At 24.1% G+C, this 11,346-nt stretch overlaps 1 non-coding gene across 1 annotated transcript; it reads left to right on the top strand.

Annotated features, from left to right (window-relative positions):
* Window positions 1-3,268: 3,268 nt before the first annotated feature.
* On the top strand, window positions 3,269-3,369 carry LOC113786805 (small nucleolar RNA Z279/snoR105/snoR108). Its single transcript, XR_003473119.1, has one exon. It is a non-coding gene; the product is annotated as a small nucleolar RNA Z279/snoR105/snoR108 (small nucleolar RNA).
* The last annotated feature ends 7,977 nt before the right edge of the window (window positions 3,370-11,346 follow it).

Here is an 11,346-nt window from a genome sequence, read left to right as displayed (position 1 = left end):
GAACTTCACATGCATAAATTATTTTAACCATCTATTTCAAAATCCCTAAATTTAAGCATCTATTTAAAAATCCCTTAAACCCCAAATCTCTAACCTATGGTAAACATTATCTCATACATGCATAAAAGGGAAATAGAAAAAAAAAGGAAATCCATATCTTGATTTCCAAAAGGATTGAAAAGATGATGATACTCTCTCTTTCTACCTTGACTTTTAGCAAAAAGTGCATTTTTCCTTTCTTTTTTTCTTGTTTTGTCATTGTATTTTTTTTTCTCCTTCTCTTCTTCTCTCTCTTACCATTTCTTCCTCTCCCTCTCTCTGTTTTCTGTTTTGTTTCTGTTTCTGGTTTATGTGCTCCTCCCTTCTTCCTTATTTTTTTTTTTGGTTTTTCTTTTTTTCTTTTGCTCTTTTAGTTTAGTAATTTTTCTCATTTTCTTTTCTTTCTTTTTTGCTTTATTATTATTATTATTATTATTATTATTATTATTACTACAAATTATAATTGTATACTAATAAGTAAAACATAAAAAAAAATTACTACCAATTATTTATGTTAAAGAGGGATGTTACAATTTGCAAATGTGAATCCAATTTCCATGGTATAGTAAAACTCCAACCTCTGTATAACTATAGAGTTAACTATAAATCGTCCACAGAGAGGAGAAAAACGGAATCAGGGACATCTCAACACATTTCAACGATAAATACTTTGAATTTAAAAAATTAGATTTATATATAAGAAATAATTGAGGTATTTATAATTCTCTTTCATTCTATCACACACTTTCTTCCAACCTTTGATATTCTATATATTAGTTTGTACCTCATGTCCTCAAATTGTAAAAAATAAAATAAAAATAAATTTACCTACAAATTAGATATAACTTTCAAACATAACTCCTTTCTTGTTTAATCAACTCAACATGAGAGAGTTTACGTCCATTTAACACATCACTCAAGCATGATAAAATATTAAATTTTAAAAAAATCATTTGAACTTAATTTTATTTTTTTGTAGTTTTATAATAAAAAAATGAACAACATTTTATTATTATTATTTTATCTCGACAACGGCATTTTATTCTTTAATACAAAACATTGCAATTTTAAGTTTTTTTTTTATATTTAATAAAATAAAATTTATAGAGTTATATTTGATAAAAGAATTGAAATTGAAATTTACTTCAAACAAAATATAATGTTTCAAAATAATAAATACATATATAACACTAGTTTGAAAAATCAATTATCCTTAAAGCTATTATCATTTTTTTCCTACCGATAAGAAAATATAGTTACCACTAGAAACTCACACAACTACAAAGTTTCGGGATCGAACTCGAGACATAATGTTCAACTTAATTATTATTATTATTATTATTATTATTATTATTATTATTATTATTATTATTATTATTATTATTATTATTATTATTATTATTATTATTATTATCTTCAAAAAAACAATAATGACATATTCAATATTTTTTTAAGAATCGAATACATTTTCATTTTCATAATTTAAATTAACGATATAATTGAATTTATTTTTATTACGTTAATGGCGGTGCATGCACTAATATATGTTGGCAAATAAAAACTTACAAATTAATTAATTATATTAACAAAAATATTATAATTATTCAGACTCCTATTATTTAAACAATAACCACATTTTAATAATATAAATAAATTATTCGATTTTAGAGGATTTTAGTTCTTTTTTTTCTCCTCTATTTAATGTTATGTTCTTTTCATTTTACTTATAATATTATTGGGGTGTTGCAAATGATTATTAGTAAATTGAGGTGAATATTGTTAAGATTTCGATTTATCATCTTTGCATTTTCATTTTTTCTTTAAAAAAAAAGTTATTCGATTTCAATTCTCTAATCTTAAATTTACAATACATTTGATTGTATCACATCAAACAACTGCATAATATTACTCATAGGTTTTTCAACAAAAATAATTATAACTAATTCTTCAACTAAAATAGTTGAATAGTAACAATTAATTGTGTAAACTATCCAAAAATTAAAGTGTAAGTAAATATATAAAATAAATGATGTTTATTAAAAAAAAAGTCATTTTTATTTTACTTTGACATATTTAAAATGTTAACATTCTCCTAAGTCTCAATGAGACAATTCATTACATTGTTAGTTATATTTATCCTTTATATTTTTATTTTATTTATTTTTATAATTAAAAACAATTATATATTCACGATGTAAAAGTTATATATATATACATATATATATATATATATCAAAACCAGAGTCACAATCTAGTAGACCATTGTTATAAAACTAAATTGTTGTTATTTATTGAATTATCTGAATTAATGTATGCATATACATTATTTTAGTTTATTCACTAACAAGCTCATGAATTATTATAATTGTCGAACAATCATTCAATTTTGATAAAATTGGGTTGGAGATCAAGATGATAAAAATGTGAAAAACTAGTTTCTAGTTTTCATAAAAATCTTGACTTCTTTAAAGATGAAGATAAACTCAATGACTTTTTGAGTTTTTTTAGAGAGGTGTAACATATTTTGTAAAAATAAATAACATTGTTAATATTTTAAAGAATTAAAGTGTGTGCATTATGAGTATAAAATTGTTACACCGACATTCAATGAGAACCTACCACTTTACTACATCACTCCACTTTTTTATGGTTATTTGAAAATTGGATCATGTGAAATGGATATATACGATGGTTTTTTTAATGGATGTTAATGTAAAATTATCTCATACTGATAACATATGACTATTGCACCCGTATTTTAAAACATAAAGGATATAATTAAAAACAAATAAAAGACTCAATCGTTATTAAAGAGTTTATTAGTGTGTGTTAAATAACATTATTGTACTCAACATACATGAGAAAGGGACTTCACCATTAGTTGTGAACCCAAACCAATAGAGCACTAAAATATGCAGGCTTTGCATGCAACTTTTACACATAGATAAATCTGGTGCATCATGTTTCATATATACCATTTGATCTATTTGCTTAGTTAATTATTAAATTCATAGAAAGTTAAAGCTTGAATTAGAGTAAGTGGTGGTACTGGTGTGTTGTTACATGGTATATATAATTGAGTACTGTTAATCGAATAAGGGGTGAGCCAAGTAACAATGCGAATTAAGTCAAGTCCCACATCGAAAGATATACTGATATAGGAAAATTTTGGCGCTATATGAATAGAAGAATGAGGTATGGGTTTGCCATGATCCTTCAGGCAGTTACGGGGATATGAGGAGTGGTCGAGTCTCACATATATGTGAGTTGGGTGTTCGCCCCAAGCCTGGTTACGACAATTGCGCACTCTCCTTGAATCAATCTGATCCCTAACCTGAAGGCAAAATCAAATTATTAAATGTTTTTCTTTTTAAAATTTTATTTATGATATTAATTTAAATTATATTTTATTTACAAATTTAATTTTTTATTTTAAATTTTGAGAAAAATTTGAAACTATAAATTGTTACACTTTTGGTAAATGTATTTTTTTTACAATATTAAAATATTATTTAGTTAAGTATAAGAACTAGTTAGTAATTAATATAACTAACTATTAAACATCTTAAATTAGTTATACAAATTAATAAGTTTAATAAGCTAAGACACTTTTTATAATTATTATAATTGTTGCTCACAAAAATTTTATATGTATCAAATAATTTTAAATTAATGTCAATATTTAATGTTTTTAGATGGAAAAAAAATTGAAAATTGTGGTTTATCAACCACAACATCACAGGGATAAAGATGCTCAGTTACAAATTGTATCGACGTTCTACTGCACTATATAAAATCTCTTTATACCAACAATGTGAATATGACTATTACGATCACTCTCTAGAATTATAATATTAAGACCACTTGTAAATCAAATGAACTACAACACGAAGATCATTCTAAAATCAAAGGGACAATGATATTAGGACTACTTTGAGACCGAAAGGACAATGATATTACAATGACACTAAAAATATAGAAGGGATGAAAAGAAAGGGGATAAGTGAATAGGAAGTGTGTCGAGCAGAAGAGGGAGAAGAGAAAAATTGGGAGTTGCATCCAACTTTAGTGTGTTGTTTACAAGAGCTTGACACTCTTTATGTAGTAATGGAAACTATCTCATACCCTCTATTAGGGGTGGACAAGAAATCAAAATGGGCTCAAAACCGTATGATTTACATTATTTGTGTGCAAATGGGCAGGTTAAATTAGGTCAATGGGTATGGCGTGTAAAGTCAACAGGTTCATACGGTTATGGGTTGGCGGGTGCGAGTGAAATATTTTAGAACGTCGGTAATCTAACCGGCCCAATCCCCATGTATGCTACCATATTAATACATGTGGTCATACCATACCCAATCTGACCCAAGTCTATTACAAATGAAAGAGACCAAAGCACAAGCCAAAAAAGATTGTTTACACTATAAATACAACTCATACAATCTAACCAAGCAAACCCTAGCCACCGAATTCAGTGAGAATCAAAATACCATCATCATCATCATTTCTTCTTCCTTAAAATCCAAGTTTTCCAATATCAGAATATTTCGTTTATCATTCATTCGCTGATATCATATTGATTCAAACTTTGTTGTTTACTTTCTCCCTCTCTATCTCATCTCATAAACATAAAAGGAGAGAGTGAGTATAATAGACATAGAACAAAACTCAGTCACTAATAAAAAGCACTCTTTGAAATATTTTGACTTTTTGTTAGGGCATTTTTTTAAGTTTGGGGTTTCATTTTCTTAACATCTTATTTGACTAACATGTTTTCATCTTGTGAAGTTGTGGATCCTACCATATTTTCTTTGTTGGAGGCTCAGAGGATCTTAGATCATAAACAATAAAGTTAGGGTTTTATATTTTTTTATTTATATTTATGGTTTTGTTATATTTTTTAAAGTATTAGATTTAGCCTTCTTTTAGTTTAAGGACTTATATTACATTGTTTACTTTCTAACTTTTCATTTCTGATTTTTGTTTTGTTGAAATTCTAATTTTGTGTTGCTGTAAGTGTTTGGTTCTATTTTTATTTTTATGTAATATTTGTATCTTAATGTTAAGTGGTTTTGTTTTTATTATATTTATATATGTATATGTGTGTAAATCAAATTAATCTAGAAATAGTCACATGTTTCTTTTTTATTTGATTAAACTAAATTATTGTATACTATGCTTTCATCGGTTACTTTTATGACTTGATTTTATCTTTATTTTTATTTTTTTATTTGATTAAACTAATTTATTGTATACTATACTTTTATCTGTTACTTTTATGACTTTATCTATACTTTAATGTGTATTGTGAAGTTTTTATTCTACTTTTTATTATTTAGAGTACTATTATGCTATTTATTCATTTTAACATTTTGTAGTCAATAATTATCCTGTGTTTATTTTTTCAAGTTTGCATATCATAACTTATTTATTGTCTTTATGTGCAAAAACAATAATTTTCGCGTTGAATACAACTTTTAACGACTTGTATTGGATTGTTTGATGTTTATTTTAACTAAAATATTGATTTAGTATTTAATAATTTATATTTGTTTTTTATTATGTTGGTTGTGGAGTTGTAAACTAGTATGCTAGTGAATTTTAAAAGAAAAATCCTTTAATTTTTAGACTTTGCAAAGTAAAAAGTTAATTAATCTTTGAAAAAGAATCTATAAAATAAAAGTAAGAAAAAATGAAAACTTGGCATGGTTACTAAAAATAATTAAAAGATTATCATTTAGAGACCGGAGTCCAATAAAAATTAACATAATAATTGATCAACAATTTTGGTTGATCCAACACAATTATATTAAAATTTATTAAAAAATATAGATAATTAGACAAAAAAATGACATGTTAAAAAGATGATCTAATTGATAAAAAAAGTTGGTCTAATTGATTTGAAAAAAATATAATCCAATGAATTTATATAAATCGAACCGACAGTCCACCAAAATCGAGTACTCGAGATTCAACCAAACCGAATTTTTGAATGGGTCGAAGCGGGTATTCCAATAGTACCTCCGATATGTTTTAATTGATGTTTTTAGACCCAAACCTTCAGCTGATATGTTCTCCACCTCTATTCTAACATTTAATGATTTATATGACAATTAATAGCTAATTATCGTGGTTATGTAATATATATATATATTTAAGAATTATCAAATATGTCGTAATATTAAGTTTGATAAGATATATCACAAATGACCTAACCCTTTATTATAATTTCACTAAAATCATCTTTAAATAGACTTCACCATTAATTTTAGAGACAACCAAGAACAACATTTGTGTCATGCTTTACTCCTTCACAAAATAATATATACAGTGCTCCTTACCTATTATGGTCTCCAATTTAATGTAACAAACACACACTGAACCTTTATCCTTGAGGTGCCATGTTAATCCTTAATTGCAGTCTGAATTTTCTTCTCAATCATTCAATTGGACACAACTGTCATCTAATATAATATTACTAACTAGATGCTAACCCACGTATTGCGCGGGTATATTTTTATTTATTAAATTTAAGTGGATTTAAAAGAAAAAAAAATGAAATTTTATGTCATAATTAAGTATTTATTTCAATAATATATATACAATTTTACCAATATAATTAATAGAAGATAAATACCAATTTAGACGAATGACTTGAATAAATAAAGTACCGTATTAATATTGAGATCGTTGGATATGTTAAATATTGAAGTAATATATTTGATAATTGAAATTAAGATATACAATTGAGTTACAAAATATATTACTTTATTGTTGAAACTAAAAATGATTAAAGTAAAATACTTGTAAATACATTCATTTTGTATTTTACTTTATTACTTTTTTGTTGTCTCATTCGATCATTTTAATCATACATCTTTATGGTAATTGTGAAATTTTTTTATTTTAAATCGGATATATTAGAATTTTAATTTACAAACATTCAAATTGTTATTAACATTAATAGAGTAATCATAATGATTAACATTTTAGTTTCAAAATTGAAATCCAAAATTTATAACAATTACAAAATATTAATCCTCAAACAATTATAAATATATATTAAATATAAATAATTGCAAATGAATTACTTTAATTTCATACCAATTAACACTATAAAACAATAAATTTAATTTAAATAATTTCAGTAAAATAAAGTTGACCAAAATTCAACAAACATATTTTGTCCATCATTTCTAAATATTTATATGCTATATATATTTACCAATATTAAAAAATGAAAATCAAATATAAATATTTTTTTGTTCTCTCCCTCGATCATTTTAATTTGAAAACTAATTACAAAATATTAATTGTCAAACAATTATACAACAAATATAAAAAATTGCAAAATAAATTACTTTAATTTCATGTCAATTACCACAGTAAAACAACAAATCAAATTTAATTAATTTCAATAAAAAAAAACTTACCAAAATTCAAAGAGTCATGACTTTGTCCATCATTTTTAAATATTTATATACTATATATTTACCAATATTCAAAGTAGAAAATCAAATACAAATATTTTTTGTTCTCTCATTCGATCATTTTAATCATCAATCAATTACCACGGTAAAACAACAAATCAAATTTAATTAATTTCAATAAAAAAAAACTTACCAAAATTCAAAGAGTCATGACTTTGTCCATCATTTTTAAATATTTATATACTATATATTTACCAATATTCAAAGTAGAAAATCAAATACAAATATTTTTTGTTCTCTCATTCGATCATTTTAATCATCAATCAATTACCACGGTAAAACAACAAATCAAATTTAATTAATTTCAATAGAAAAAAAAAAAAAAAACTTACCAAAATTCAAAGAGTCATGACTTTGTCCATCATTTTTAAATATTTATATACTATATATTTACCAATATTCAAAGTAGAAAATCAAATACAAATATTTTTTGTTCTCTCATTCGATCATTTTAATCATCAATCTTTTGTGATAATTGTGAAATTTTTTATTTTAAAATTGAATAAATTAAATAATTTACAAAAATTTAAACTATTATTAATATTAAATAGAGTAATCATAATGATTAATATTTTGGTTTCAAAACCAAAATTCAAAATTTATAACAATTCGGTTACAAAATATTAATTGCCAAACAATTTTAAGTATACATTAAATACAAATAATTGCAAATGAATTACTTTAATTTCATGTCAATTAACACTATAAAATAACAAATTAAATTTATTTAATTTCAATAAAATTAAATTGATCAAGATTCAAAAAGACATAATTTTGTCAATAATTTATAAATATTTATATATACTATATATATTTACCAATATTCAAAGTAGAAAATTAAATACAAATATTATTTGTTCTCTCACTCGATCATTTTACTTATCGATCTTTGTGGTAATTGTGAATTTTTTTTACTTTAAATCGGATATATTAGAATTTTAATAATTTACAAACATTCAAACTATTATTAATATTAATTGAGTAATCATAATCATTAATATTTTGATTTCTAAACCGAAATCTAAAATTTATAACAATTTAGTTACAAACTATTAAATTGTTAAACAATTACAAGTATATATCAAATACAAATAATTGTAAATGAATTACTTTAATTTCATATCAATTAAAACTATAAAACAACAAATTAAATATAATTAGTTTCAGTAAAATAAAACTAACCAAAATTCAAAGAGAAATGACTTTGTCCATCATTTCTAAATATTTGTATATTATATATATTTACCAATATTAAAAGTAAAAAAATCAAATACAAATATTATTTTTTTCTCTCACTATCATTTTAATAATCGATCTTTGTGGTAATTTTGATTTTTTTTAACTTTAAATCGGATATATTATAATTTTAATTTACAAACATTATTTTTTAAATTAATATTAATTGAGTAATCATAATCATTAACATTTTTGTTTCAAAATCGAAATCTAAAATTTATAAAAATTCGGTTACAAAATATTAATTGTCAAACAATTATAAGTATACATCAAATACAAATAATTGCAAATAAATTACTTTAATTTCATGTCAATTAACATTATAAAACAACAAATTAAATTTAATTAGTTTCAGTAAAATAAAACTGACTAAAATTAAAAGAGACATGACTTTGTCCATCATTTCTAAATATTTATATATTATATATATTTACCAATATTCAAAGTAAAAAGTCAAATAAAAATATTTAAATATATATAATAGATGAAATTAAATAATTTATTTGTAATTATTTGTATACTTATAATTGTTTGACAGTTAATAGTTTGTAACCAAAATGTTAATGATTATGATTCATTTGCCAATATTAATAATAGTTTGAATGTTTGTAAATTAAAATTCTAATAAATCCGATTTAAAATAAAAAAATTCACAATTACCACAAAGATCGATTTAACATTTGAAAAATTTCTACAATACATTCAGATTTGTGTTCTGAAATTTAAAATTATCTAATTTACTCAATTCAATTCAATGTCAGACATCTTTTAAACATGCTTAAAATTATTTGAGTCAAACTTTTTCAAGTGCAATTTGTAAGCTATTCAACATATACTACATTGAAGTAAAACTAAGAATATGAGACACACAAAGCAAAGTGACACTTAAAAACAACTAAAGAAGGAAAAGAGTTTAGAAGAGAGATGGAAAAAATATTGATGTATAAATATACTTTGTCATAACATCGAAAACACTAATTCCTTGAATTTTTCATGTACCATTTTGCTCTGGGTATGATGGGTAGCGAAATTTGTCGGCCGGTCCCATCCCAATTTGGATTTCCTGGATAGTCGCAGTGATAGAATTTCATGTAAGAAATATACATAGCATTAAGTCACTATGAGCCAAATTGATTTCAAATATTGTATAGAATATAATTGAATTTATGACAGCAAAATTAGAAAAAGACAAAGAGAATAATTTTTTTTGTTGCAACGAACCAACCTATACCTCTTTTAGTGTATCTTTGGAGTAGAGTCGGCAATTTCGAAGAATAAGATGATTTTGCGAGGATGGCGAATGACTGGGAAGTCATTAAAAAAATTCGGGATTAGAGGAATTAAAAGAGGAAAAAATTATTTAGAAACTAAGTAGAAAAAAATGAGGTGAACATGACACCAAAATTAGAAGAATTTTTTTTGTTGAAAAAATTAGGAAAAGAACTATTTAGAAACTAATTAGAAAAAATGAGTTGAAACATAAAAACACAATAGAACTCTCTAAGGCGTACACATAAGTTTTTTTGTTGAGGTGGGATATATTTGCACATGTGGAAGAAATACTATGAAGTGGCATGAGTGTTGACATGAGAGTTTGTTTTAAATATATATAATAGACTTGGAATTACTCACCCTCTACTTCAAATCAATGTTGGGTTAACATAGTTTTTTTTTTTGTGTGTGTGTGTGTTAATATAGGTCTAATCTAAATTTAATCTCTATAAAGTTTATTTTTTAATTTAGTCTATGATTTTTTATTCCTCCACTTTTTAATCATTGGTGGTGTCCACTCACCAAAACGTTATTATGTGGAAAAGTGATTTGACAAACAAAAAAATTTATGATTATTTTGTAATAATGCTGTCAATTTTTTTATTGAACTCGTTATTCATTTTTGATTTAATATTAATATATAAACAAAACTAATATAAAAACACTTGGTCTTCTTCATATCTCCTACCCAACTTACCCCACCATCACATTTTTTCCTCAACCTCAAACCCACCTCCACCATTTCCCCCAACCCATAATTAACAATAATAGGAAGAGAATAAAATCATAACCCTTGGGTGGATTTGAACGACCCACTAAAATGTTCTTGGCTCCAATTTCATTTGCAAGCAAACTAATGAGTTACCAGACCTATATATGGTCTTACAAATTCTCATCTTAAAAAAAATTCTCTAATCTAGAAATATTAAAAAAAAATAAAAAAGAGATAAAGAAAATGTTATTTAGTTTTAACTTGGAGTTGTAACTATCTATATTGCTGGTGGATAGAGAGGATATTAAAATTAAGGTTCCAATCATTTCGAATCCTCCACTTTAGAGGATATGGTCCTATGGAGTGGGGTTGGAGTGATCTGATTTTATTTAATTTTTATTTATAAATTATAAATTATTATTAAATCCAAAATAAATGATAAGTCGAAAGATAAAAATTGACACCTCACTAAAAAGTGATAAGAAAGTTTTTGGTTGTCCCTTCACCTTGCTAAATTATAGTTTTTTTTTTATGAGTAGACATTAGAAGAATCTAAATTTATAATGATTAAATGAAAAAAATTACAAGGACTTCAAC

Source organism: Cicer arietinum, chromosome 5 (assembly GCF_000331145.2).
Source record: "Cicer arietinum cultivar CDC Frontier isolate Library 1 chromosome 5, Cicar.CDCFrontier_v2.0, whole genome shotgun sequence".
NCBI classification, from domain to species: domain Eukaryota; kingdom Viridiplantae; phylum Streptophyta; class Magnoliopsida; order Fabales; family Fabaceae; genus Cicer; species Cicer arietinum.
This window is presented reverse-complemented; position numbering and strand designations above follow the sequence as displayed.